The 6,000-nt window shown below is 36.7% G+C and overlaps 1 long non-coding RNA gene across 1 annotated transcript in view; it reads left to right on the top strand.

The window, feature by feature from the left end:
* The window catches only part of LOC309864297, a 316,849-nt gene extending 314,131 nt beyond the window's left edge, over window positions 1–2,718 (top strand). The window contains exon 10 of the long non-coding RNA XR_014311439.1: window positions 2,487–2,718. This is a non-coding gene — a long non-coding RNA (uncharacterized lncRNA). The remainder of the gene's footprint in view (window positions 1–2,486) is intronic.
* The last annotated feature ends 3,282 nt before the right edge of the window (window positions 2,719–6,000 follow it).

Genomic DNA, 6,000 nt, shown 5'->3' on the forward strand with positions numbered 1-6,000 from the left:
CCTCCCTTCCCCTCAAGACCCCTCACCCTGCCTCTCAAATTTCTCATATCAGAGAGATCATATGATAATTGTCTTTCTCTGATTAACTTATTTCACTTAGCATAATACCCTCTAGTTCCATCCATGTTGTTGCAATGGCAAGACTTTTTAATGGCTGCATAGTATTCCATTGTCTATTTATAGCACATCTTCATCCATTCATCTGTTGATGGACATCTAGGTTCTTTCCATAGTTTGGCTATTGTGGACATTGCTTCTCTAAACATTGGGTGTACATGCCCCTTCGGATCACTACATTGGTATCTTTAGGGTAAATGCCCAGTAGTGCATTTCTTAATTTTCACATCCCCTGCATGTTCACATTCTCTGGGCAGGTGTGAACTCACAACTACACTTCTGTCCTACTTCTCTTCACTTTCCCCAAAATAGGAAGGAAGAGGGTGGTTGTGGAGGAGGAAATCCTCTGTGGATACTGTGATGTGATAGGAAACAGAGATGCAAATTTTTTTCTTCCCCCTTACTGCAACTTAGTTTTTCTGTAGATAAAACTCAGCTGAAGAAGCTATTACTTCTTTCTAAAGTTTATAAAGTTTAATGGTTCCTATTACTTGGGGAAATATTTGCAACTCCTTAAATAAGGTGATGTTTTAAAAATCATGTTCAAGTTTCATGGTATATACATTAAAATAACTATTTCCTTGAAATGATCTTCTCATATTTAAATTTCATTATAAGAATTTTTTAAAAGATTTTATTTATTTATTTGACAGACACAGCTCACAAGTAGGCAGAGAGGCAGGCAGAGGGAGAGGGAGAAGCAGGCAACCTGCTGAGCAGAGAGCCCAACATGGGGCTCCATCTCAGGACCCTGGGATCATGACCAGAGGCTTTAACCCACTGAGCCACCCAGGTGCCCCCCATGATAAGAATTTAATTTAAAATCCCTATTTACGGAGAGAGACAGCAAATCAAAATGTGTGTAGCATTTTTTATTTGTTTTTAAAGATTTTATTTATTTGAGAGAGGGGGTGGAGGAGAGAGAGTACAAGTAGGGGTAGCAGTGGAAAAGGAAGAGGGAGAAACAGACTTCCTGCTGAGCAGGGAGCCCTATGCCAGGCTAGATCCCTGGATCCTGCGATCATGACCTGAGCTGAAGGCAGAAGTTTAATTAACAGAGCCACCCAGGCACTGTTGTGTAGCATTTAAATATATTATTTACATTTATAATATGTAAATGAATATATTATTTACATTTATATGTACATATATTATATACACACAGTACACTGTGTGTGTAGCATTTAAATATATTATTCATTGACATTATTTCAATATGGTGGTTATAAGGGTCTTGAACTCTGGAATCATTTTATATTAAGAATTTGATTAATAAGCCTAATATGTTTTATTTCACTGTAAGTGTAACTTTTAAAAAAACTAAAAATATTTCAAAAATAGTTTTATTAAGTCTGTAGTGTATACCTGTTAGAACCACAATTGCTTGTGGTAATATTATCTTCCATTTATATGTTCCTTTTATTAGGCCCCAAGTGGAGACTTTGACATATTATAGGCTCAGTTAAGAGAAAGCTACTATTATCACTGTTTTCAAATGACAGTTCTCGTATGCAGAATCAGGAAGTGTACCATGCATGCAATGCAGTTTTTCAGAGAATAGAATAGGATAACTATGCCTTTGGGATAGTAGGGTTAAAGGATCATGGTCAGAGGAACTCCTATTTTATTGAGGCAAGATAGCATAGAGAAAAGGGGACTCTTTAGAGATCTTGATTCTAGTTTCAGCATTGCTACTAACCTACTATGTGAACCTGAGAAAGTCAGTCAACATCTCTGAGCCTTGGTTTCATCATTTTTTAAATGAAGGGAACTTAGGTGCCCTCTAAAATGCTTCTAGCCATCAAATATGATTCCATCTCTTTGGGGGATTTAATTTACATGCCCAAGATTATTATTAGCAAGGTACAAATCAAGGAAAAGTCACGTTTAAGCAATTTGCTAGCCTCAGATTTTGTAAATTATTGTATTTGACTATTCCAAGGCTCTGAAATTTTTATATATTGACATAGACTTTCCTACACAGGACTGACATTCAGAGAAGCAGCAAAATAGTATAATCTCTTTCTCTAGGAATTGAGTAAGGAAATCTGGTGATTTGGCAGTTCATCTTGGCTTCTGGTAAAAAGCAGTTGTATCCAGCAGCTTTAAAAAAGCTGCTTTTAATAACTTTAAGTGAGAAGGAAATTTAATGGAAACAGCAATGAGAGGATGTCTTCTTGGGTTCAGTTCAATAAGCACATATTGAGCTTCTATTAAAGGTCTACAACCTCTTATTTTAAATCTGAAATCCAAAAAGTTCTAAAAATCCTAAATTCATTTAGTTGCAAAACATGACCTGAATGGATACAAGGCTATGTGCATTTTTTATTTATCCCACTTAATGTAAATACTCATTTCTTTCACTGAAGAAACTGTGATGTATTCAGCTTTGAAGTGTCACCCCAGAACCTGCGAGGAATATTCCGTAAGATGTGGTACATGGCCTCTAATACCATTCTAAGTAAGTGCTGAAAGTTTTGAAATCCAAAACTCATCTGGTTGTATGGGTTTGAGTAAAGCGTCTTGAACATGTACATGACAAGGATGAAGGTGAGTGGAAGGATGGCTGGAGAGGAACTAGGTGAAATGCAAAGGTAAATGAGATGAGTAGTATGACGTCACTCTCCTCAAGAATTTCCCACTCACCAATACAATGTGGTCTATTTTATAGAAGAGAGAGGGATAAAATTTAAGGACACTCACAGAGGGAGCAAATATTTCTGCTGGGATCTCAGAGCATAACACAGAGGAGGGAACATTTGAAGAGGGTCCAGAAGGATGACTAGGCATTTCTCACAGAGAAATGCATTCTAACAGAAAAAAGAGAGGCAGGTACATTCGTGGTGTGTATTGGGAGCCCCAGGGTTTCTTTGGGGCTGAGTCAGAGTAGCCATGTAGATGTAATGGGGCTAGATGTCTGAAAATGAGGTTGGGATTTTTATTCAGTACATTGTATACCATGCTAACCATATAGGTTCTGTAACACAAGGTTAGCCCTAAAGAGGGTACTCATGTGTAAATTCTTTGCTAAAAAAGCACACCCAGGGAGATCTATAAGGGAGTAGAGCCTCAGGACAGAGAAAAGCAATGAGACAAGTAAGGGAGTGATTTTTTTTTTTTTTTTTGAAGACAAAGTGCCAGAGATGGCTTTAGCTTGATCCTGAAGTGGGGTAGTATAATGAAAAGTAAGCTTTAAATACTCCTTTCAGCACTTTTCAGTCATTGGGTAGGGCCACGGGGATGGACCAGATGGGTTGATGATGGAATTTCCAGGCATTTCACCTATCCCCCCTGCCTGGGTTCTCCCAAAAGCAAGTTGAAGTGCTTACTGAAGGGGAAGAGGCAGGTGACATGCACTACAATGGTGACCAGAGGTCCAAGGAGAGGGGTGGAGTGCCAGCATTTTCTGCCATGATGCCATTTGGTGACCGCTTATTGCATCTGAGGGTTTACACGGAGTCTGAGTACTTCAAACAATCATCTCATTTAGTTCTTATACCACTTCTGTAAAATAGGTCATATTTTCCCTTTTGCAGATGAAAATTCTGAAGCTTGGAAGGTCACCTGGGCAGTCTTGTTAGTGGAGTCTTGTGTCAAGCTCTTTTTAGTCCCCAGTTCCCTGTGCATGGCAGGATTCCCTAGATCCTCTTGGCTTCCCACCCACCCCCACTTGCCACTTGAGCAATTGTAATAATCTGCTTTACATGCTACTTCTTTGCAAACTTTTCTCTGAAGGAATTGTTCCAAAATCTAAAAAGTCTCCAAATTACAGCAAATAATGGATAACCAATACAAGTTTTTATGAGGATTGGGCTGAAACACTTCTAGAAAAGCTCTCTCTCTCATTTTGTTTGGCTCCTGGATAAGATTTTCATATTCCAGTAGAGCAGAATAGTCTCTCTTATTTAAATTTGACCCAATTAGGAATATTAAATAAGACTGGTGCTTACTTTGTTGTGGCTATTTTTAAAAATTTGGAATACCTTCAGAAATTTTTAGAAACCAAGCTTAGGTTTTTAAATTAGTAAATGAAAGGAATTAGTTGATGCATTTAATTCCTGAAGATTCTGAATTGTGTCTAGTCCATCTAGAATTAGATAAATCCTAATTCTGTTCATTTCTTTGGTAGTTAAAAAAATCATTTTTAAATAGTTCTAAACAGGATAGTCAAAAGAGATGTCTCAAAAAATTATGAGTATAATTAGGTTTTGAGAGGTAAATGTGTATATTTATTAAAGTTACTAAGTTTATTTCTCTCTTTTTTCTCTCTCACACAGGTGTCAATGAAGTCAATTTTGTTTGTTCATTTATTTAACAAATATTTGTTCAGAATCTATTATATGCCAGACAGAAAACAAAACAGTCCAGATTTCTCTTCTTATGGTATTTACATTCAAAAGAAAGCAGAATAAGTTATCATTATGTCTTATTGTTATTGCAAACAAATACAAAACAAATTTTAAATTCTAAGAGCATGGTAAATTTGATTTGAGAGTATGGAGAAAAAGTTTTTCTCTAGAAATTAGTCATTTTATATTACATGTTTAGCTGCAAAGCAAATAAATCTCCTCAGAATTGAACTCAACAATTTTATATTGAATATCTACTCTATGGCAAGCACTGCTAGCACTGTTAAAATGGAAGGCAGTCATTTCTTTGTTGGCTACAATGAATATGGCAAACTAAAACCCTATGAGAAATATATCCATGTGGATGATGATCTCTTAAAATTCCAATAACTGCCAAAATGGAATTCAGAGAGGAGCCTTCCAAGTAGAACAAATACTCAGAAACACCATACATAGCATGATTAAGATTTTGTTACATTTTTAACTGAAAAGGCTTTTTTTCTTAATTAGAAATGCTTGAGGGAAGAACGCTGACTTTGAGTGACTTCTATATATTTTTTTGAGTGGCTTCTATATTCATGTGCAGTTACTCCTATTATTTCAGAAGCATTCTGTTTTCTGTAGGAAACAAGTTAGCAGCATTGCAAGAATTTCCACTTAAGTACTTTGAACCTTTTGCTCAGTTTCATGCCATCCCATCTCCTCTCTTTGGTGAGAAGAGATGCTTTTCTGTCTTTTCATGTTGTGTTTTATCAGTTGTATCAATATTGATGAGCCAAGAGGAAATGAATGTTACTAAAAAATAAATCTGTTCCTGTGTGTTTCTCCCAGACTGCCTTCCATATTCATCACAGTGTCTGCACGCTTGACTGGGAAAATCATGAGGCCTCTGCCAAGTTGGTTGCATTAGCTCTACTGTGACACTCTGAAGAGAAACTTGAGTTTCAAACCAGTGATCAGTAGGTACAAAGTATTTTCTCTACACCTGTTCAACTGAGAGAAATATGGGCTTGAAATATATTCATAGACCCTAGGCCATCTTTTCCTACCTCTCCAACAAAGAGTAGAGCTTCCATTTTTGCTCACAATGCCATTCTCTTTCTTGTCCCATCTACCTTGAGCTCCCCTTGCCTTCTCCATCATGTTATGCTGGGCTAATCCTGGATTCTTTTGCAGTTTGGCAGTGCCAACCCAGATACTGAATTTATATTCCCTTCACTTATTTAAAGTGAATCTCTTCTTAAAGGGCCAAATAAAATTTTAACTCTTCTAGACTTCTCTGCTAGTTCTAGAGCTCACAGATCTCTAATCTCCATGAATATTTTTAGGGCCAGAATCAGTATTAACATTTTCTCCAAACTTTTTCATCTATGTTATTTTAATTCTTCCAATAATTCAAAAGCAGGAACTACTTTTATTCTTTGGATATATATCTCACAGTGCTGAGCACTCCCTCTTCTGTTTTACATAATTCTGCATAAATTCATTCAACTACTGAAAAAAAAATTCCTTAACTACCTAGTTTGCAGTTGGG

This window comes from Mustela nivalis (genome assembly GCF_964662115.1).
Source record: "Mustela nivalis genome assembly, chromosome: 5".
Classification (NCBI taxonomy): domain Eukaryota; kingdom Metazoa; phylum Chordata; class Mammalia; order Carnivora; family Mustelidae; genus Mustela; species Mustela nivalis.